This window comes from Dermacentor albipictus, chromosome 7 (assembly GCF_038994185.2).
Source record: "Dermacentor albipictus isolate Rhodes 1998 colony chromosome 7, USDA_Dalb.pri_finalv2, whole genome shotgun sequence".
Lineage (NCBI taxonomy): Eukaryota > Metazoa > Arthropoda > Arachnida > Ixodida > Ixodidae > Dermacentor > Dermacentor albipictus.
The window spans coordinates 123,864,319-123,888,772 of record NC_091827.1 but is presented as its reverse complement, the minus strand read 5'-3'; the positions used below and the strand labels follow the sequence as shown (position 1 = coordinate 123,888,772).

The following is a 24,454-nucleotide window of genomic DNA, read 5'->3' as shown; positions in this document are numbered from 1 at the left end:
AAAGGGCACATGTTAGCCAACTTTCGTGGGGCTGAGAAAACGGTACTGACGTCATACCATACATACATATTCATACATAAACATATTAGCAGCTGAACGTACTTGCGACGAATCTTTGACCCAGTCACCTAAGAACCTAATGTATTGGCTAATGCTTAAAAGGCCAGAAACCAGCTCCACAATTTTCTTGCATGTTTGAAATAAATGCGTGCATCACCCACAGTACAGCCACTTTCTGATAATTTGGCCCTAACAGGACCAATGAAATTAGTTGAATTAATTGGTAAGTAAAATGAAACAAGATGCAAAAAAAAATGTCAGAACGCACTACTGGTTAATTTGGCAGTACAGTCGCCGACCATTTATTCGGGCTTCACGGAGACTGCGGAAATGTCCGAATAAACAGGTGTCCGAAAAAGCAGATTAAGAGAAAAAAAAGAAAGAAATCCTTTATTTTCACACACTTATGCGAGCTCGGCAGTAGGCTTGAAGAAATCGTGAATGCGCCGTTGCACACTGTTTGGTTTACATGCACTCAGATAAGCCTGAATCTCTGAGAGGGTCGTACGGTCACTATAGGCGGCTGAAAGCACAGTCACTGCTTGTACACGCTCCGCATGCGACGGCAGTGTAGCACATGGTGCGTCATCTTCCTACTCAGAGTCATCGTCCGGCGGTGCAGCAGAAACCTGACTAATGATCTTGCCGTCATCGAGTTCTGCGCATGTCAGTACAGCAGTGTCAGCACCTGTGAAACTGTCAAATGAGACGGTGTCTGGAATCGCAATGCAAGCGCTGCGCGGGTACCCGCAGAACATTTTCAGCATCAGTAGGGAGCACATCGGAAGGAGACAAATCCTAGGCCTCCCGGCACCCGCTTGCCGGCATTCCCCAACGCAGTCTGCGCGGGCGGGCACTGTCGGCGCCATTAGACACTTGACGCGATGTTTCTGTATGCCGTGTTGGATCACCGCAACCTCGACACAGCTCACGAAACAAACACCACCACGCCTACACCAGTCGCACAAACGAAAAACGTAGCCTACTTGCAGCGTCGTGCGCGAAGAAACAAACAAATCGGCTGCTGGATTGTCTTGACATGGCTTACTAAGCTGAGACTGGAACTGCTCTAGCAACTCTGTTGAACCAGGCAGAAACGATGATGATGAGTGGGGATTTCCAGTAGCGCCACTTCGTGGGGCAGCAAGGAGGCTCTGTTCAAAACAAAAATGGCGCTCAGCTAGTCTAACCATGCACCGGTCAGAGTCGATGCATGGTGCTCTCGATGGAGTGTCCGAAAAATCAGATGAGAGGTTGCAAGGTGTCCGAACTTTTGGCAGTTGTTATACATTATGGTCTATGGGGACAATGGCGGTGCCGCGAAGCAGACCGAATAATTGAGCATGTCCGAATTTTTGGAGTCCGGAAAATCAGTCGGCGACTGTATTTGCCTGTTCTTAACACACCCCAAATCAAACTCGTGCCCACTTTCTGTATCTCTGAAGCAGAAAACCATTGTAGGAATGGCAAAGCTCCTAAACAAACTAGAAATTTAATGCGCACCCAATTTTTCAGAAACAAAAATGTGATATGGTCAAATATGGGTTGCACAATGGCGGCTAGGTTTTAAGTCAGCTTTGTTGCATGGTATTTAAAATCAGCTTTGCCGCAATACGGCCCCATTATGTGGTAAAGCGTACGAATGCCTCAAATGAAGTTTTGGTTTTGAACTTGAACTGAACTTTGAACTTTATTTCGTATCTATACAACGTACAGATGACAGGGGCATAGACAAAAAGCTATAAAATCAACTTGACTAGGTCTGTGTCACACCCTTGGTTACTTTGGCAACACGTAGCAACGCGTGCATAAATACAAGATGAGCACATGTATTAGAAAAACAATATAAATATAAACAATGTGTGGATAAATGGGGCTATTTATACAAAGTTACTTTCGCACAGCACAAAAAATTGACATGAATGTGGAAATGGTAATTGTCATACAAGTTCTGATTGCACCATGCAGGCAATTTCCGAACCAGTTTTCCTGAAAATAAATATAAGACGCGCATTATAATTGGGTAAATACAGTAATCGCATTGTGAGCTACAGTTATTTTCTGGAAATCTTCCTCGGGCAGGTAGAAAAGACATTTTTGACGGGAGATGACGTTTGTTCACTGCCCCCTAAGCTGTGCTTAGACACGCCACTAAAGGTGCCGCATTTGGGTCACCATAGGGGTCTGGCGCGTGCGTGCTGATTAGTCAAATTCAAATTCTCCCGAGAACACCCATCTTAGGATTGAAATAAATCTGTGCCCATAGAAATTCATGGGCGCCAGCCAGGACCTTTGGTTGGGATCAGATTAACCAGAGTTGAATTAACAGAAGCATCCAATAGATAGCCTCAACCACTTGGTGCCGCTGCACATAGCTAAATGTGCCCCTTTGTGTAAATAATTAAACTCGGTGGTCACAGCGGTGCCCTGGTGGTGATTTTCATGCATTGTGGCAGTGTGCTCTCTCTCTCTCGTTGCTCATGATGCTTGCAGTGCCATGTTATAGAAACTGTACGACACACAATGCCCTTGTTGCAGTGGGAACACCAAGAAAGTAGTGTCTGCTGTGCCTCATTTACAGCGTTAACCGAATATTTGGTCAAACTGCTTGTAGTTGCCAACCGTTAAATCAGACGCCGATAATCCGAACATGTTCAGTAATTCAGACAGGTTCGCGGCACCGTTAATGGCCTCATAGACTTAATGTGTAAAGATGACCAATATTTCGGACAGCTGCCAGCTCCACATTCGATTATCCGGACTCCATCCGTGGCTGTAACGTATGCCTACTCTGCAGACATTGTCTCCTCTGGCAACCTCAACAAGGCATCAAGTATGGCCTTAGAAACCCTAGACATCAGCTGTGGCCTCAGAGATTACACATTGAACAGTGATCTCAGAGGCCTTGCCTTGGTTGCAGCACTGTGCTTCAGAGATTTGACTACAAATGCCAATCTTGGAACGACAGAAAGCTGAGCTAGTTGGTAAGGATTCGTAATCCAAAAAAGGGGGTAAGGCGTGCAGACACGGGCACAAGAGAAGAGAAGTGGACGACACGAACGCCGTGGGGCAACACGATTACGAATAAACCTCAACATAGTTCTAGTGGGGAAGATACATATCGCAATTAAGGAAGCTAAAGAAGCAGGATTGTGCAGATAAGTAGAACAAGGAAACAGGCTCAGAGTACTAGAAATGAAGCTTAGAACAACAGAAAGCTGAGCTACCGTATTTACTCGCATAATGATCGCACTCATGTAATGATCGCACCCCTGAATTTTGTCGTCAAAATTCAAATTTTTTTTCTTTCCCGTGGTAATGACTCATCTATACCCTAAATTGTATGTGAGTGATGTGTGCCGTGTGTGCCAGCGAGAGAGGGCCACCCTGACGCACATCCTATGGGATTGCACCAAGTTCCCCAATGAGGCTTCGACAAGTACAACGATTCCGCCTCGACTCGCGGCTGCGGCGGAATGCTACGACCACGAAAGCCAAACCTGGGCCCTCCAGCAGGTCTCGGCGGCTCTTGAAAGACAAAGGCCGAGCGAAACCGACAGAACGTTGCCCCTCAGGGGGGCGACCGACCGCGGGAGTAACACGCGCTGGAGTTGAGTAGAGTCCACCCGCTGAGAAGACGTCAGGGCCCGCGTCACGGCGCCATTTAGTCATGGTGTCGTTCTGCAGGCGACTACATGAAGTTGTCTCTCTCTCGCTCTTTCCCGTGTAATGATCGCACCCTGCACTTGTTGCAGTGATATATCGTGTGCCAAGTATAGCTAATGATGATCGCGCTTACCATCTGTCGAACGCTACGCGAACGACTATTGAAGACATACCAAGCGGTCTGCATGCACCAAACATTAAGCAGATGCCCCATTTTATTCCTTTCATCACTTTCCGCACTTCCATGAAAAAGAGAGCTACAACCAAACTTGCCTCGGCTTTATTATTTGTAGGCTTCATAATGGTTTTGGTCAACAACATCAACATAAAAGGCGTCTTTCGATTCGTCTTGTCTGCACTTGTGGGCATGCAACAAATTGCGAGCAACAACGATAGTGGCCACGTTTACACTGATACGTTAGAAGTGCACCCTATTCATACGTTGACTCTTGTAATGCAGCTAAAATATTCGCTGTAGTTTAGGCATCACTCCCTAAACTACAGGTGTTTATTTCAGAGTATCTGTCGGTATAGTCCAACTCTGAGCAGTCATTGTCACTGCCGCTCTCACCACTGTTGTTTCAGTTGGTGTCATCCTCCATTCCCTCAGCATGTTTGACAGCCTTGTCTTCTCGTTGCTGTGGATTACAATGTTGGGCTGTCCAGAGAAGGCCTCTTTATCCTCCCGGTTGGAGTGGTGCCATGTTCTCCACTGACCAGTCCACATACAGTTGACACACATGGTGTACGCATGTAGAAGGCTGAATTTGTTTGCAGGAAATGTGCCCCTGCGGTAAAATTTTAAATTTTACCACGGGGGCTTCCAATAGTAAAAAAGTTTCCGATAGTACGATATGATTGAAAACTCATTACTGCAGTAAACATTTTTGCAATCAATACCGTATTTGCCCAAACCTAGGCCGGCCCCAATTTTAAGCTGACCCCTGAATGTTCGAAGCCAGAAAACATAAAAACACTTGCCTCAAATGTAGGCTGAACAAAAAAAGTGACGACAGCACTCACAAAATGAAAACAGCATTTATTTAATCTGAGCTCACTCTACGCTATCTTCACTGCTAGCCTCATTGCTATAGCCCAGACCACATGCATGCTTGCAGACATGCGCCCACGCATGCACAGACAGTGCAGCATGGCTCGCACACATTGAAAAGCGGCGCGATCTTGGTGAACAGCTCCTCTCTGTTATCGCGTGCTTATCTTCCTCATCGCTGTCATCTCCTTGTCGCGGCACATGCAAAAAGCGTCCCCCGTTGCCACCTCCAATGCCAGACGTTTTTGACATCGATGCTGAAGTCACGCCCGGCTGGAATGTTTGATGGTGCCTCTGCGGCTAGCACAACTTTTCGTTTGAAAGCGGCACTATAGTGGCATTGCCTGTTTGGTGCCGTTACGTTAACGCAACGCTATGGGCCACATCGCATTCCGTTACGACACAGGTCAAAATAGCGACGTCGCTCATGTGCTTCGATTGGCTACCGGCACAGCTAATAGCAGCTGCGATACTGACTTTTCTAGATGGCGCTAGCTATGCACTATATTTATAATTTTCAGTTACAAACTGGCACATTTTTTTAAAATCCTCGAATCTAAGCAGACCTTAGCATTCAGTACATGTATATGATTATTTGAAAAAAAAGTACAATCTGCCTAGATTTGAATGAATACGTTATTTACGAGATGCTCCAGCTAGAAGAAAAATTCCACATTGTTCGTGTTATCGAACGTGACACGAAGAAGTCGGTGCTGGCACATGGCAGGGATCTACTGTTGACTACGGTGTGTGGCATTTGGAATGCGAAGAAGTTGACCGAGAAGAGATGTCGGGTACGAGGTTTGACTTTTTGCCATCATTGCCTCTGTTGCCGAAGTGTGTACTAGCCACAGTGATGAGGACGACATGGAAAGCGACAGCAGGGGCGATTCAGGCCCGACAGTGGCACCAGCTGTGCGTCTAGTACATACTTTTTCCGAGCTCTGGCCCACTACGGTTCACTGTATTTATGTTCGGCAGTGTCTTTTGCTTGAATATGACGAAGGATGGAAGCTTTAGCTTATCAATACTTGCCGCATGCATTACAGTGCAGCGCTGTTTCTCGCAGTCTCTACTTTTTTACTGAGGTGTCTTTTCACACACCATGTTGCTGGGTGGCCTATAGAATGTCAGCGGTATTTTGTTGGCATTTCCAATCTGGGACATTATGGAGTTATCTATTTTGTGCAGTCCACTTGGGAAACTGAAGAGTGGCTTTTCGTAGTTGTTGGGCAAACGTTGGTGGAGGTTCGTTCTTCTGAGATGGGTGCTAACATTTCATAAAGCATGTTGCCCACCCTCTGCTTGATTTGACGTTGCAACAGTAAAGGCTATTTTGTGCGTAATGCTCCTTGCCTGAAATTGCAGCATCTCACATGACACGGTGAGGCCAAAGGATCTTATGCTCCTGAAAATATTTTATTTTTATTTATTTATTTGCGATACTGCCAGTCTCAGTGAGACCAAAGCAGTGGGGCACAGTTTTACAAAAAGAAACAAACAGGTCATGCTACATGGTAAAGTAAAAGAAATAAAAGGAAAAATGTTTCCTTAACTACTGCAGAAATCACCAATGATGATGCGAAATAAAATACTTTGGGTTGGTATAACAATATGGCTGTAACAATATAACAATATAGTATTACTAGAATTTATATAAAATAGTGAATAAATGACCCATGTAAAATTGGAAAAGTTATACAGCTAACAGATACCTGTGTGGAAGCGGCCAGTTTGGGGGTTGAAATGCAGAAATTCCACGCACAGAAAAAAATATTGCAGTTTAAAATATGTGGGTGTGTTAAGTGGCGTCTTCTCTATTTGATGTCTCTAGTAGGTTGATGATGAAAGTGACGGAGAGGAAACTATGTCTGAGTGGAGGAGATTCCATTATTTGATCGCACGTGGGAAAATTGAAAACTTGAACGTGTCATTGTGAACACTGTACTGGTTTAGTTAAATGGGTGATTTTTTCGCGATAGGCGTGATGTAGACAAAGTAATGTAGTTAGCTCAGTCTCTTATAACTGCCGTGCATTAGTTGGTAGATGAATATTAAGTGGGCTTGTCTGGCCCTAACAGATAGTGATAGCTAAGAAGTTTGTAGGGGAGTCATAGGGCTTGTATTAGTTAAAAATGAACCTCGCAGCTCTTCTTTGCACCTTTTCTAGTTTTGATACGTTAGTTGATGTGTGCGGACACCAGATGATGATAGCATATTTTAAGACGGGGCGAACAAAAGTTGTATAGGCTAGTAGTCTGGTGTGTTTTGGTGCAAGGCGTAAACATCATAAGCTTGCTTAATACAGCTGAGGTCATATTATCAATATGCAAGTTGCATGAAAGGTCAGAAGAGAATGTCAAACCTAGGTATTTGTGGTTATTTACTTTATTCAGGCAAGTGCCATCGAGGGAGTAAGAAAATTCCGAAGGCTTCTTTTTTGTTGTAAAGGAAATGCATACAGATTTAGCAGTGTTAATTGACTTTTGCCATTCTTTACACGAATTAGACACCAAATTGAGTGCTCTGTTTAATAATAAGTGGTCTGCATAACTGACAATTTCTTCATAAATAATACTATCATCCGTGAAGAGCTTAATGCCACATTCAGTGTTAGCAGCAATGTCCTTAATAAAGATCAAAAATAGCAATGGGCCCAATACTGACCCTTGGGGAGCACTGAAGGTGACAGCTACAGACCTAGAAGGGGTGCTATAAAATACTGTGTTCGATGCAATAAGAAGTTTTTTATCCATGCAGTAATTTGACCATCCCCGATTGTAGCCTCTAGTTTTGCAACTAATTTTGCATGGCGTACACAATCAAATGCTTTACGGAAGTCGAGGAGGATCATGTCTGCCTGGCTTCGGTTGTTTAGGTTGAGTGCAAGGTCTCTGAATCGATGAATCAATGGTTTTAGGTGGATAGGGTAGGGAGGGAAGTAAGCCATTATCTGAAGTGAAAACCGAAAAGAAAAACTTATTGAATGTGTTTGCTCGAGCCATTTTTTCTTCTAGAGACCATTCAGGTGACACACCTGAACACGGGCGAAAGTATTTCCAGAACCTGTGTGGATTTTTGGTAATGAAGTTGGGGAATGTTGTGCTGAAATAGTGAGGCTTTGCGTTTTTTAAACTTTTCTCTGAAGTCAGTGAGAGTGGAGGTCAGTTTCTTTCAGAGATTGATTCGGCTTCGCGTAAAGTACCTCAAGTGATATCCATGGGTTTTTCTTTTGTGGTTTGCAACGTTTCATCAGGATAAAGTTTGTTGTGCAGTGTAGCGCGATTGACTTAAATTGATGCCACAAAGTGTTGATGTCACAAAACATTTCTGAAGCTGCTTGGAGAAAAACATCAAACTCATGTGCCAGGTGAGTGAGAATACGGTCATAAGCTGCTCTACGAAAATTAAGCACAGCACGCTCCAGGTTTAGCTTCTTTACGTTGCCTTCAAGCGAGAGCTTACATTTATGTATGTCGTGGTCCGATATACCACCGACTATTGCCATCTCAGTTGCGTGAAGTGGGAAATGGTTACTTATGAGTATGTGATCAAGTATGCTATTCGTAGAGCCTTGTGAGCGAGTTGGCTGGTCGACTACCTGGTTGAGGTTGAAGTTGAGGTTGAAGTTGAGGTTGAAGTTGAGGTTGAAGTTGAGGTTGATGTGGCTGTAGTGTAGTTCATGGTACTTCAGTTCAGGTCTGGTAAATTGAAGTCTCCCATGAGGATCACTCTGCTGGTACGAACGTGGAATTGCATATACTCCTGCAAGGCAAGCACGCCTTCGGATCCACTAGTAGGGCTTCGATAGACACAACCAGCAAATATACCAGTGTCATTGTACAATATTTTACAAAATACAGCTTCCACGTTGGAGACTTCAGGGAGTGGAATGAATGGAATATCATTCTTAAGCAGGGCCACACCGCCACCACGAGACAGCCTATCTTTACGAATAACAGAGTAACCTGGTGGAGATATCTCGTGACTGAAGATATGTGGGGATAGCCAGGTTTAAGTGATGGCCACTATATCGGGTTTGTGTTCTAGTAACAGTCCTTCCAGGAGTTCCACTTTATTTACTATGCTTCTCGCATTTTTATTAAGCACTGTCAGGGTCTCAAGTTTCTTTGTTAGGGTCTCACGTTTGTTTGACCTATGGTTGATGGACCATTTCTTTCTATGTTTTTTGTAGTGACACCCTTTCATATTTTTCATGATCCCAAACAAATACGCTATCATTAAGGTAGAGCTTATCGTATGATAGAGGCTTTTTTGTGTTTTTCCCGATTGGGTTTTGCACTATGCCAGAGTTTCTTTCTAGTCTCCCGCATTTTGCGGCGGAAATCCTCCCCAATAGACAAGTTGGAGCCTTTGAGCTTGTAACCTTTTCGTAATATTTGAGTCTTCTGTCTAGTGTCGAGAAGCCTGAATATGTCTGCGCTGGTTTTATTTCTTCAATTTCTACCTAAACGGTGGATGCGCTCAATACCAAAGCGTTCCAGACGAACAGTGCTCTTAATTATGTTGTCGTTCACAGGCACTTCTAGGCTTTCACTGCTTTCTCCCTCAGTTTCAGAGAGGCCATTAACTAATAGGTTTGCTCGTCTGTTCTGATTTTCTAGGTCTTCAGCGACTCTTCAAGCCTTTGCAAGCGCACCTTCATATCTGTTATATCACTTTCAAAGAATGACACCTTTTCCTCGATTGCTGTTAACACGTCTAAGTTTTGATCCATCTGAACGAGGCGTCCCTCTTTCATAACTTTAATATCAGCGGCTATGTCCTTAAGTTTTTTGGCGATCTGGTTTATGTCAGGTCCCGGATTAGGTTCTACATCACCGCACAATAGCAGTTCTCAAATACAATGTGATGTCGATGCAAATCGATATACAACCGACAGAATCAACAGAAAGGCGAGTCCGTGGGCGTGGCAGCAATAGCAGAAATGAGTCGTTTGACCGAAAACATAAACCATATCGTCTCACCTGCACGACGAAGACGAAAGGGTTAGATGCCACCATCGCAACCGAGCTGCCGTGCCCAATGAAGCCGTAGTGCGGAGGGAGGCCTTTTATACGGGTGCTGTGGTGAGACGCTGCTTGTTGGCCGTGCAGCTGCGCAGGCGCTGTCGAGTGACGTATCTTGCAGTCCCATGGTGAATCGCGGCACGACGAAGACGAAACGGTTAGATGTAACCATCGAAACTGCGCTGCCGTGCCCAATATTTGATGCATTCTTCAACAGCAGGAAACTTTCTTTGCTTGGGTCCTGGTTTGCTTTTGTTCCTGGTCTTGCATCGGTAAGCTGAGCCTTTTGTTTTTGCCAGTGTAGGGCGTGGCTTTGATTTATTCTGAACTGCTTGCACAGGGGCATGGTTTCAATTTTCCTCGGCTAACTGTGTTACACGGAGTTCAAACATGGCCGTGTAGGTATTGTACCTCATCACAATAGCAGTCATTGAAGTTGCATAGATTGAAGCATGACGAACCAGAGAGCACACATCACACCATTATCAAAGGTTGTACGGGCAAGGACGTGCTACACCATCTCGCCGCCAATGTTAGAAATACAGTAAAAGCTCGTTAATTCACTACTCGGTAATTCGAAATTTCGGATAATTTGAAGTAGTCGCTGCAGTCCGTCCAACGATGTATTGAAAGCAATATGTAACACATTTCGCTTATTCACACTGAAATCCGCACCGCCACCGATAATTCGAACTCCGCATCATCGTGGATGGGGAGAGTGCTAGTGCGCGGGACCACGCTGGCGTCGCCCCGCGGGTCGCGCTGCTTTGCTTTTTCGATCAGCGGCAAGGACGATGACACTGTCGCCGTGTTCTTTGTGTACGAGCGTGCGAGGGTGAGCCGGCGAGCGCGGCTCAATCTCGCGAGTGGGGAAGGTGGGGCGCCCTCTCTTGTCGCGCGCGAGGCAGGGGGGTGAGGCGAGGGAGGGACGGGAGGATGATCTTCGGCAGCTGCTGCTTACGGTGCGTCCGTGCAGGCGCTGCATCTTCAAAGCGATCTGCGATGTTTGCAGAGTGCGCATAGTGCCGGTAGCTTCATATACGATGTGCTTTCTATGTTTCGTTCGCGTTGAAGCGAGAGCTGTACGAACGTCAATTTGCTCGCTGCTACTGCTGCGTGTCCTCACTCCAGTGTTTTTCAGCGAGTTTCTGCGGTCATCGAGCGAGATGCGTTCATGCTTACCTGTGCGCGCGTGACACAGTGCTTGTTAAATAGTAAGCGAATGCTTACAAGTTTATACGGCTGATAAAACTATTATCCTTACTTCGTATAGCTATCTACTAATTTTCTATCGCAATCTATGCTTTGCTTTTCACGTGAGTCTGCGACAATTTTTTTTTCTCGGCCCCAGTCAGCGCGACAAATGCGCGGATTGAGCAAGAGCCATCTCGACGTCGGGCGCGTCGAACCGCGCTGGCCGCGTCTGGCTACGTTGGCTGTACCAGTGCTTCGAAGTATAGACGTTGTTCACGCCAACGTGACGTAGCGTGTGCGCGCATGCTCACGCCATGTCAGCCCATATATGCACCTTAACCGAGCGATTTTTTTCTGACTTTCAATAGTTCGAATTTTGTATAATTAGAATTTTCATAGCATCCCCGCAGAATTTGAATTAATGAGCTTTTACTGAATCGTCAAAAAAAAAAGAAAATGCACCTAGCTTGTTTTTTTTTTCCGTATGACTTCACCCCGACTTAGCCTCAAGCGACATTTAACTGCTCCATGTCTTCACCTGTTGCAACTATGGCGCTGGCATGGTACTGGCATGCTCGCATGGTCAGACACAAATATGACTATGCCATATGTCCTTGGATAACGCAGCCTGTTTTTGCACTGCTGAAGAAAATACAGACTACTACAATAAGCTGAAGTTGAATAAAACATGGTTATTATAAGGCCCAATATTTCAGGAATCACTCTGTCAGGATGATGCATGAATCCAAAAAAAGCATATTATAGTGGTTTTAATAGTTCTTGCGATACAAAACAAACATAATAGTCAGAGATGTCACGGGACTGAGTGATAAGAAAAAGATTTATCATGACAATATAAGAAGCCTTACTAGTGATTATAATCATTACTTTGCTACTGTTAGTGTAAATGTTGCAAAACAATTTAGTAGTGCATGGCCCACCACTTATTTTGAAAAGAATGAATATAGGTTTAGTTTTCACATCATAACAGGAAGAGGTAATGCTTTGCTATATGTAGGCTGCAGAGGAAGAAAGCCACAAGAATTGACGCCATGTACTGAAAGCTAATGCGGATATTTTGAGTGCTCCACCTTGCCATTTATTTAACCATTTGTTATATACTAAAATTGGCCAAGGTCGTGCTAGTATGCAAAAGCATCGACCACAACATTCTGGGTATCTACAGGCTGACATCATACGAAGCACTATGAACAATATTTTTGGAAAATAATAGCACAATAGGTGAAGGACTTTTAGCAAAAATAATGTGATTTGCCTTGAATAGCATGGTTTCGTCCCAGGACGATTCACATCTACTCCTGTGCTTACTCTATTCCAAACCATCAACTCTGCCCTTAACCAGCAAAAGATTATTATCAGAATTTTCATTCATATAAAGCAGGCATTCGATACCATTTGTCACTCGGCGCTGTTAGAAAAGCTGAAGTGCTGCAGTACTGTTGGTGGCTCTCGCGACTTCTTTCTAGTTATCTTAACATGATTTTGGCTTCTAGCGCGAAGTGAAACACGGACACAGAAAGGAGCAGACAGGACGAGCGCTAACTCTCAACTAAATTTTTATTGAAACGAAGAACATATATATAGGTGATTGCAAAAACCGTAGCATAAGAACATGACATGGTAAAAAGCATCGGTTAAACATATCGGGGGTAAGGAAGTCAAAGAACAAAAATTATTTCAGATTAGTACACGTATTGCGAAGGTACTGAAATTCGCAATCTAACAGAGACAACGAAGCATGACTGACGCAAGTGTCTCCTAATCTTTTTATGTGGAAAGCCTCGATAATTTCCCGCGTGGTTTGGCATCTGTGTCTAGAAAGAATTTTTGTGTCTTTAAAGAAAGGTTTGCAACCACAATCGAAACAACGTGCCGCTAAATGTGATGCATTGGGGTTGTTTAGTGAATGTTTGTGTTCTTTTAGTCTAATGTTAATGCACCTACCACTCTGTCCAATGTAAGCTTTCCCACACTCGAGTGGAATCTGATAAACTATACCCGTGTTGCAAGGCACTAAAGGGGACACATGTTTAACTCCGCAATCATCTTTTCTTTTTTTGCCTTCCTGTTCAAGTCTTCTATTTATCAAAGGGCACATGTTAGCCAACTTGCGTGGGGCCGAGAAAACGGTACTGACGTCTACCTATTGGCCACATTCCTTAAACCATGGGATAATCTATGTATGTAGGGTACTACAGCAAACTTTGTTTCTTTTTTCTGTTTTTCTTGTTTCTTACCAGGGCTTTTTACCCATTTTACAAGTTTTTCACAGGTTAGTGATAATAAATGCACGGGATAGCTAGCCTTTCCAAGCCTTTCTATCTGTTGTGAAAAACTTTGTTGCATATTGTGTGGACATGACTTGGCAATGGCAGACCTAAGAGTTGAATAAGCTATCCCCTGTTTAACAAGTTTAGAATGGCAAGAAGAAAATTCTAGCAGTGGCTTCTTGGCCCTAGGCGAATAATGCCAACAGACATGCTCATCCTGGAACGTTAAGCACAGATCTAGAAACTGTAATTTGTTGCCCTGGATAATCTCTAGCGTGAAACCTAGGCCCCCACCACATTCCCTAAAAACATTTAAAATATCCGTAGCTTTCTTGGTGTAGTTATCGCGAGAACAAAACACCAGATAGTCGTCTACGTATCTAAACGCATGCACCGCCAATTCCTTAAGATTGTTTTGTAGTTTTCTATTAACGCGACTTAGATAAATGTCACTCAAAACTGGCGCAACTTTAGAACCAATACAAACTCCCGATTTTTGTACATATATGGAACTACCCCATTTTACAACTGTATTCCCTATGTAAAACAACAAAAGTTCTAAAAAAGATTCCACGGGCATCCCACAGTCCTGATTTAACCGGAACTCATCATTATTGAGCGTCAGTGCTTCTTTAACACTACACAGTAGTTCCGATTGCAGAAGTGAATAAAAAAGGTTTAACATCAACACTGATCGCTGAGCATTTACCTGGATTATTTTCTGTTAGGAAGGCCACAACTTCTTCCGAATGTCTTATCAGGAAGGGGTCATTAAGACGAACTGAAGACAATAGATTATGCAAAAAAGTTGAGACTGCGTACTGCCACGTTCCTTTTTCAGAAATAATGGCTCGAAAAGGAACTTCCGGCTTATGTGTCTTAGCACTAAAAAATATTTCGAGGTGCAGACCCTTGGAATGTTTAACTCTCGACGCGAGGCGCTCCAGTCCAAATTTCTCAAGCAAATCAATTGCAGTTTTTTTCGCTTTCTTTAAATTGGTAATTTTTGGAACAAAATTTTTGTCAATAGCGGTTTTAGCTTTTTGTGCGTACAATTCATCAGGAACAACAACAAAGAAACCTTCTTTGTCCGCAGTAACCAACCTAAGCTCATGCTTGACAAAAAAACGCGACACATCAGTTGGGTTGTCTGACTTACAGGACTGAGGTACAGTCCTCGCGATCACATCAGCGCACTCAGACAGTACAAATCGAATGGTTTCCCATCCGCATGAACAAACGTCACATGTGGTGTGCCGCAAGGGTTGGGTCCCATTTTGTTCTCTTTACATGTTAATGATTTCCTATGAATATTGCAATAGTCAAATGTTTTATTGTGCATGCAGACGATGGTGTGATATTACTATTTACAATAAGTACACTTTAATTGTTGCAACACACTGTGTCCTGTGAGCTGCTAGGTGTTTCAAAGTGGTTTCGGGACAGTCAACTGTTATTAAATGCTGAGATTAAATAGATGAATTCATTCGTGAATGAAAAATCTTAATTACACTTCAATTAATGTATCACTGAACAACCGAGCAATTCAATGTGTTTACAGCATTAATTACCTGAGAATTATATTTGATAGTCACCTTCATTGAAAAGACCAAATCCATGCTGTTTGTGAAAAGCTGTCTATCAACTGTGGCGCTCTCATATGTGCCCAACAATACATTGAATGAATTTTGCTAGGATATCTGTATTTTAGCCTATTTCACTGCCACCGTAGCCATCGTTTCAAATCGTGGGGCCAAAGAAACGCAACTTAGCTAGCACGGTTACTCTGTTTACAAAAGCGGGCTCTGCATAATACTTCTTCCTCAGTGCACCATCCCACTAGTACTCCTTGAGAGACTATGTGTGCTGTTGTTTACTACTTACACAGATCTACATGATCTCCTGCCTAGTAATAATAAACACTAATACACCTCTGTCTTGTAACATCATTTTTCCATCGCTGGACAGACGCCAGGCAAGCAACATCAGTGTTAACCTCCCTGCGTGCTGCAATGTGTACGGTGAAAGGCTAATCGAATTTTCCGATGCTAAGATGTGGAATGACTTGCCTGTTGAAATAAAATTGTAACAAATTCGGACATATTATGTAAGCGCTACTTACTCTCTATCCAAGCTTTGTCTTGACCTTTTCTTGATGTACTTTTCATTTTGTGTGCTACCCATAGCTAATCTTTTTACAGCGAAGCTGTATATAGCTACTCTCTGGTGGTGGTCGATGTCTGTCAGTATACGCATTGACACGAAACAATTTTGATCTCAATCTCATGTAGGTACATTGGAAAAGATCATACTGAAATTGGCCGCTAAGATGACTCATTATGCTGAGTTTCGTTTACTTGTCATAATTAGTATGTTCACAGCGAAGATTTAAACGTTACAGAATTCCAGTCTGCTGTCAATACATGGCTGTCTACAGAGGGAGATGATTACACAATACGGCTGTAACTCTTGTTTAATCGAAATGATCTTGAAGCGAACCATACTGAAATTGGCCGCTAAGATGGCTCTGTCATTACTCTGGGTTTCATTTACTTGTCATAATTAGTTCACAGGCAAGTTGCAACACGTTACAGAATTCCAGTCTGCTGTCAATACATGACCGTTTGCGGAAGGCGTATAGTTACAGAAAATGGCTGCAACTCTTGATTTATTGAAACTATCCCAAAACAAATATGACAATTATCCGCTAAGATGACTCTAACATTACGCATAGTTTCATCTACTTTTCATAATTACGTAGTTCACAGTGAAGTTTTAAATATTGTGGAATTCCCATCTGCCACGCGGAGGTACTTGCACACGTCACTGCTTCATGAAAGAATAAGAATTGCTCCACAGTCAAAAGATGTATTCAATGTCTGTGTCCTTCAATAATCATAATAATATTAATACTGCGGTGGCGTAGAGGTAGAGCATCCGCCTCACGTTCAAGAGGACCATGGTTCGAATCCCGATGCCGCGCAATTTTCCACCGGACTAAAAAAAAAAAAAATCTGCATGTTGATAAAACTGCATAAAAAGGCCTGGAGTGCGGCCTGATCCCGGTGACCATAACCGGTAACGCACTCCCTCACCAGAGCAGGATTGGCCACGCTGGTGCAGTACTTGGCCACAACCTCTGATATGAATACGACAATCAAACCCCGGCCTTCAGTCCCCAGCAGCTGCGAAGCAACTGACCACGGCGGCGGTCAGACCTGTGACGCAGCAGAGGCTGCTAAGAATCCCTAGGTCCGGACAAGCCGCCATTGGAATCTAAACCTGGCAACGTTTAACGCTAGAACGTTACCTAGTGAGGCAAGTCTAGCAGTGCCATTGGAGGAATTAGCGGGCAGTAAATGGGATATAATAAGGCTCAGTAGAGTTAGGAGGACAAAAGAAGCATATACAGTGCTAAAAAGTGGGCACGTCCTGTGCTACCGGGGCTTTGCGAAGAGACGAGAACTAGGAGTCGGATTCCTGATTAATAAGGATATAGCTGGTAACATACAGGAATTCTACAGCATTAATGAGAGGGTGGCAGGTCTTGTTGTGAAACTTATTAAGAGCTACAAATTGAAGGTCGTACAGGTCTACGCCCCTACATCCAGTCGTTATGACCAGGAAGTCGAAATAATAATACTTTATTCCACAAAGTCGCAAAAAAGCAGCGTACATAACAGGCCTGCCAAAGCCACACAGGGCTTGAGCGGCAGTGGCTGGCAGGCAGCGGAACAAGCACTTATTCAATTGACATGTACTTTTCACATTTAAAGTAGTATATGAGGAAAAAAAAATAAAGAAGCAAAAAAAAACGAATGATTCCCTGAGGCGACTAGTCAATTTGCCTGAGTGCCTTTTTTAACTTGTATTTTGTTCGAGCGCGCAAGGCGGTCTGAGACAATTTGTTAAAATACACAGGAACATAGTAGTCTCGTGTTCTCTAGCCATATCTTGTACAACGCCTAGGTACCAGGTAAAGATTCTTAGGCCGCAAACAACGTGAGGGAATGTACTTCACCCTGAAATTACTTTCTCAGAAGTGTTTTAGCACAACAGTTTCCAGCAGTAGTTGATTAAAGTCTGGCATAAATAAGGTTTTGAAAACGTCACTTTTCTCATGAAGATTTAAATCATAGCTGATCTTCTTTAGTATAGAACGGAGAATAGAGTTGACCCTAGTTTGCCAACGAATTGCACAATGACCATAAACTGTTATGCCGTACCTTAATACACTATAACACAATGCATGTACCACAACTTTTCGAACAGAGAGGGGCATATAATATCTCAAACTGTAAAGCACACAAGATACGGCACGAAGTCGTTTGCATACATAATCTAAGTGGGAGTTCCAGGAAAGATCACTGTCAAAGTACAAACCGAGTCACATAATCTAAAGGTTTACACAGACATGGAGAACACATTGAAGTGTGTAGTACAAACGGGTAATCAATGTCTATATTTTTCAGAGGATTGTGGAAACAAATAAGTTCTGTCTTTGACGTATTAATATTGATTAAGTTAACACAAAACCAGTCCGTAGCCTTAGTAGCCATTGCTTTTAAGGAAGTAATAGCATGCCTAAAGTTTGTTGATTGAGCTATAATGACAGTATCACCTGCATACTGATACAATCCTACAGGTACCATATCAGCAAGGTCATTCACATAAATATTATATAACAGGGGACCGAGTATAGACCCCTGGGGGATGCCAGATTTTATTGCAAGGAAATCACTTTTAGCCAGCCCTAGTGAAACCTGCTGGCGCCTGTGATGCAGATAGTTATCCAGAAGCTTCAGGAGTGTGCCACGAAATCCTAATATTGAAAGCTTGGTTAATAGAATACCATGACTCACGCTATCGAAAGCTTTGCTGACGTCAAGGAGGATGGCACATATGATCTGATTACGTTCGAAAGACAAGTTCAACATGTCAGAGAGATCTTCAAGAAGCGATTGGGTACCTTTTCCGGGGATGAAACCATACTGGGAAGAGGATAAAATCCCGTGTTTATCCAAGAAACTTGTCATTGTTAGTAATAAATGTTTTTCCAATACTTGAGATAAGCAGGGCAACACAGAAATTGGGCGATAGTTTGCTGTTCTATTATGTGCTCCTCCCTTATAAAGTGGAATTACTACAGCAGTTTTCATATTTAATGGGACTGTACCACTGGAAATGAAATTGTTAAAAAGCAACAGCAACACATCCTTGATGACACCAAAGATGGCACGCAGGTCACTTACATAAATTCCATCTATACCTGGTGATTTATTACACTTTAGGCTAAACATAAGTGACTTAAGTTCGTCTTCGGCTAGTAAAGGCAAGTGCGCGGACTCCAATGTACTATTATGCAAAGTACACGACGATGGAAGCGGTGATGCATTGCCCGACATTTGGGAGAATGAAGTATTAAAATCATTAGCAAGAGTACGGTCATTAGTTCCAGAAGAAGCGAAATCACATTCGCGATTTCGGTGCTTATTAGCACCTCTAAGGTTATTTATTAAGGACCATGTTTTTCTGGTGTCTGTTCGAGCGGATTTAAATTCATTCCGTAAATGCATTCGCTTGGCTCGACGAATCATCGCATTTGCCCTATTTCTGGCTTCTTTAAATTTTGACCGCATCGTTTCAGAGGCGGGGTAACGTTTAATTTGCGCCCAGAGAAGGTCCTTTTCTTTTAATGCAGCCAGAATTTCTGAAGTCATCCATTTATTTTCCTTGTTACGCTGTTTGACGAGTACGATGCATGTGGCCGCCTTCCTAAGCCGGTGTAATACCTCAACGAGCCTGTTGTAGATATCGGCTGGTGCAACACATTTTAAAAACGCGTCCCAGTCATAGTTTGATGCTAGAGTGTAGAAGGTTTTTGAATTGCAGATGGAAACTTCTTTCTTAACCCTTTCGCTGTCACGGACGTACCGGTACGTCATTGCGCTTCCCCCCCACGGTGTCACTGACGTACCGGTACGTTCTCTATCGTGCGTTCAAAATTTCGCGCCAGAGCGCAAAGCTGGCGCTCCTGGATTGGCCACGCTATCTGTTGACTCTTTCTACAAGTTCGTATATTCGCCCCGACCTGTGTTACTCCATGTACTGAAGAGTACGGCGCGACTGCCACGCCCCACTTTCTCTTTGCTGAGTGGCGCGGTGGCTCCGTGTTCGCTGTATCATGCGTCGCGCGCGTGTGGTTATGGGTTCAAGGGTTGTTCTGCCATCTCCGCTGGTTTGAAGGTTTTTATTTTTTCTTCTGTTGGTGTGGTTGCTACGGCGCGTCAAGTTCAGGCGCACGTGCCGTTGCCTCTCCGAAAAGAGTGACTCGTTGCTGCTTTCGCTCTCTTGTCGCACCCTCGCTTCCGGCTTGCAGCAGTAAACGTAAAGCCCTTCGAACTTTGTTTAGCCTTTTTCCATCTCCCTCTGTCTTCTTGATCGCGCAACGTCCCATTGCTCTCCGTTGTGCGGGCGACTGAAAGCGCATCCTCCCTGCGCACGGTTACTTTCGGATGGCTCAGCGCGCGGGACCTTCGTCTGCTCATTGGAGCGGTGGCTCAATTCCGATTCACAATACGAGCCGAGCTCGGATTCGGACTCGGACAGAGTCGCATGCCAGGAAGAGGGTTCCACATCGTCAGATTCGGATGTTGAACGTATTTTATAGTCAGGCTGATGATGATGATGATGTTTACTAACAACAGCTGCCGAACACTGAAATGTGCATATTGCATTGACTATGTTATTTGTATGCCAATCATAATCAAAAATAAATTGCTACGTTCATTCCCTGTTATGCTCGTTCCCTGAAACCAAGCCGACACTGGGGGTGCGTCACGGCCAGAAAGGTCCGACAGCGAAAGGGTTAATGGAGGCCACCAAGGAGACAGATAAGCTAGATTGCCGAGTCAACGAGCAACAAATAAAGTAATGATCGGAAAGTTTTGTTTCCACAACCGCAGATTGCAAGATCAAAGCTGGAGCACGAATGTTTATGTAGTCAATGCAGGAAGCGGTAAGCCGGCCAGATAGGTATTCTTCACGCGTTGCTTTTTGAACAGTAGTCTGTAGTCCCCATTTCGACAACGTATCAAGGTAATCTGCGACCAAGCCAACTGCAGGGCTTAATATATCGATATTGATGTCGCCTATCAGGCAAACGTAATCTTCGTGTGACTGAGTCGAGAGTGCGTGATCGAGTTCGGCTAAGAACAATCGGCCGTTGAAACAAGGAGGCCGATAAATAGCGAACAGAACCAATGACAAAGTAGGCGTATTTAGTCGGAGGGCAATAACTTCAGCGTGGTGAAAGCTAAAACTGAGCTTTGTTACGATCAAGGTATCTCTAACAAATACTGCAACTCCCCCACCCCGTTGTATTTGGCGCGTGTAGGAATACAACCTGTAATCAGGTAACGTGTAATGCTTCAGGCTCTCTGCTGTGACATTCATTTCTGTTATTACAAAGACACAGTGGTGGTCCAACTGCGCCATTTGCGCCATTTTGCTACATTTCGACTTGCCTGCTCCTGGCTGCGCCCACTCAAGCGTCATTCGCGCCAACTGCGCAAAAGTGCGCCATTTTCGCGTTTTTAGGGCAATGCAATGTTTTCAGTAGGGTTATGGAACTATACGTACTCTACCACACGAATCGATTTGTGAACATTCAAATACAGTCAACGATTAACATATAGCACATGACCGAAAATTCGGACGCATTTGCGGTACCACCACCTACCCAGAGTAAAATGTATATGAACGTCTAAAATTTCGGACGCAAAACACCTTAGCCGTCTGATATTCTGGACTTCTTGACATGACCACAAATCCGAAACGGCATTAATCGGAGCCTCGAAGCAGCACTCTCGCACGCAGATCCGCTTGCAGCAGTTCTTTATTCTATGTTGCAGCCGTAGCCGCAACCGCGGCAACGCTAGGCCTAGCTACTTCGACGTTAGCTACTAAGCTTGATGTGTGGCGCCGTGCTTTTCATTGAAGCGGTTCGCCGTTGTTAGTAATGACACCGACTCCGCCTTTGTAATCCTTCAGAAGTACATGTTGCTGGGCTAGTCGGTTCATATCGCTGAAAAGACCATAAATATGATCGCTTGGCGCAAACAAGGAAGGACGGAAAGGAAGGCGATGCTCCCTCTGTTCCCTGCCGTCCTTGTTTTCTTCAAGTGATCATATTTATGGTCTCAGCAATTTGTAATCCTCGCCAATGGCATCGAAGCTCGGAAAGTACGGCGCATTGCATAAGGCCAGTTCTCGAAAGTCAGCCTCGCCTCGCTACAGCATCGTTACGCGGTGAAGCACACCAAAAGTGGTAAGGGGCACCGATACGAGTACCGATACGCCTAATAAGTGTACTGGCAGGTCTTTAGAGTTATTTAGAGCTTTAGGTGCATATTTTTGTCCTCGTTAGCATACAAAATTTTATTGCTTACAAAATTAAGTTCCTTGCCTACCCAAATAAAAATGTTTGCAACATAGCGTGCATGGTATACCGCCCGTGGGACCCTAATTGGTTGCTGTTGGCTTTGTGCTTTGCTTCACTGTTGAACAGCGCTTACTGATTGCGCAGTAATAACAAGCTTTGCCAAATGGCTGCAGATTACTGCTGTACTACTCTAAGTGTTCCAATAAGACCATTTTTTTTTTGTGCTCTGAAACTGCCTCAATATGCTGGTGTGGCTGCACCTAAACTGCTCCAAAATGTCATTTTTTCTGCTCCAAAACTTGCTCCAAATCCTAAACTGGCTGGACCGCCACTGCAAAGACATCATAGTTGGAACGAGTAGATGCCGTGACTGCACAAAATTCGTCCCAGTGTTTTCGAACGCTGCGAATGTTTACATGTGAGGCACGAAAAGCGTCACCTTTGCAAGTATTGAAAAACTTCGAAACGTCTACAAAATTATTGCAAGTCGGAGAGCCAGTGTCTGCCATCTCAGCTTATCTTATCCAGGTCCGACTCCTTCTCTACACGGATGAGGGATGTGCCCTCACATTTCTTGGCGAAAATCTTGCCATTCCTTGTCCAAATGAACTTGAAGCTCTTTTCCCTCCCTTTCAGACGAGCCAATCTGAACAGATCCTTGTTGTGGTGCGTCAAATTTTCATTGAAATAAAGCCGCGGCAAAGACCCTGCTTGAACCAAACCCGAGAGACCCCTTCTTGCTCTAAACCATTTGTCTTTTGTTGCAACATCGCAAGTCTGGACCAGTATGGGCGGAATGGAATCCGTTCTACTAGGCAGGCGATGTATAGTAGTGATCATATTAGGTGTAAAATCTGTTATACTTAAATGCTGGGCCAACTTACCCATAAAAGACCTCAAATTCTTCTATAAAAGCTTCTATAAAGACGAGGGATCAGCAGTGGGTATAGTCAAAACAAAATACACTGTAGTGATGGGCGACTTCAATGCCAGGGTAGGCAAGAAGCACGCTGGAGACAAGACAATGGGGGAATATGGCATAGGCACTAGGAATAGCAGGGGAGAGCTATTAGTAGACTGCGGAACAGAATAATATGCGGATAATGAATACCTTCTTCCGCAAGCGGGATAGCCGAAAGTGGATGTGGGTGAGCCAGAACGGCGAGACTAGAAATGAAATAGACCTCATACTCTGCGCTAACCTTGGCATCATACAAGATATGGACGTGCTCGCAAGGTGCGCTGCAGTGACCATAGGATGGTAAGAACTCAAATTAGCCTAGACTTGAGGAGGGAACGGAAGAAACTGGTACATAAAAAGCCGATCAATGAGTTAGTGGTAAGAGGGAAAATAGAGGAATTCCGGATCAAGCTACAGAACAGGTATTTAGCTTTCACTCGGGAAGAGGACCTTAGTGTTGAAGCAATGAACGACAGTCTTATGGGCATCATTAAGGAGTGTGCAAGAGAAGTTGGTGGTAACTCCATTAGGATACAATTAAGCTATCGCAGGAGACAAAAGATCTGATGAAGAAATGCCAATGTATGAAAGCCTCTAACCCTACAGCTAGAATAGAGCTGGCAGAGCTTTCCAAGTTAATCAACAAGCGTAAGACGGCTGACATAAGGAAGTATAATACGGATAGAATTGAACATGCTCTCAGGAACGGAGGGAGCCTGACGAAGAAAGCGAAGAAGAAACTAGGAATAGGCAAGAATCATATTTGTGCGTTAAGAGACAAAGCCAGCAATATCATTACTAATATGGATGAGATAGTTCAAGTGGCTGAGGAGTTCTATAGAGATTTGTACAGTACCAGTGGCACCCATGATGATAATGGAAGAGAGAATAGTCTAGAGGTATTTGAAATCTCACAAATAATGCCGGAAGAAGTAAAGCAAGCCTTGGGAGCTATGCAAGGGGAAAGGCAGCTGGGGAGGATCAGGTAACAGCAGATTTGTTGAAGGATCGTGGGCAGATTGTTCTAAAAAAACTGGCCATCCTGTATTTGCAATGCCTCATGACCTCAAACGCACCGGAATCTTGGAAGAACGCCAACATAAAGCGTAAGAAAGTGGACGCCAAAGACTTGAAAAATTATAGAGCGATCAGTTTACTGTCCATTGCCTACAAAGTATTTACTAAAGTAATTGCGAATAGAATCGGGAACACCTTAGACTTCTGCCAACCAAAGGACCAGGCAGGATTTCGTAAAGGCTACTCAACAATACACCATATTCACACTATCAGTCAGGTGATAAAGAAATGTGCAGAATATAACTAACTCTTATATATAGCTTTCATTGATTACAAGAAAGCGTTCGATTCAGTCGAAACCTCAGTGGTCATGCAGGCTTTATGAAATCAGGGTGTAGACGAGCCATATGTAAACATACTGAAAGATTTATATAGCGGCTCCACAGCCACGGTAGTCCTCCATAAAAAAAGCAACAAAATCCCAATAAAGAAGGGCGTCAGGCAGGGAGATACGATCTCTCCAACGCTATTCACAGCGTGTTTACAGGAGGTGTTCAGAGACCTGGATTGGGAATTATTGGGGATAAGAGTTAATGGAGAATACCTTAGTAACTTGCAATTCGCTGATGACATTGCCTTGCTTAGAGGCAAAGCAGAAGAGTTGGTCTAAAAATTAATCTGCAGAAAACTAAAGTAATGTTTAACAGTCTCGGAAGAGAACAGCAATTTACGATAGGTAGC

General features: G+C 43.8%; 1 protein-coding gene across 3 annotated transcripts in view; it reads left to right on the top strand.

Annotated features, from left to right (window-relative positions):
- LOC139048144 (mitotic checkpoint serine/threonine-protein kinase BUB1-like) overlaps positions 1 to 24,454 on the top strand; it is a 373,386-nt gene that overhangs the window by 24,749 nt on the left and 324,183 nt on the right. The window lies entirely within an intron of this gene.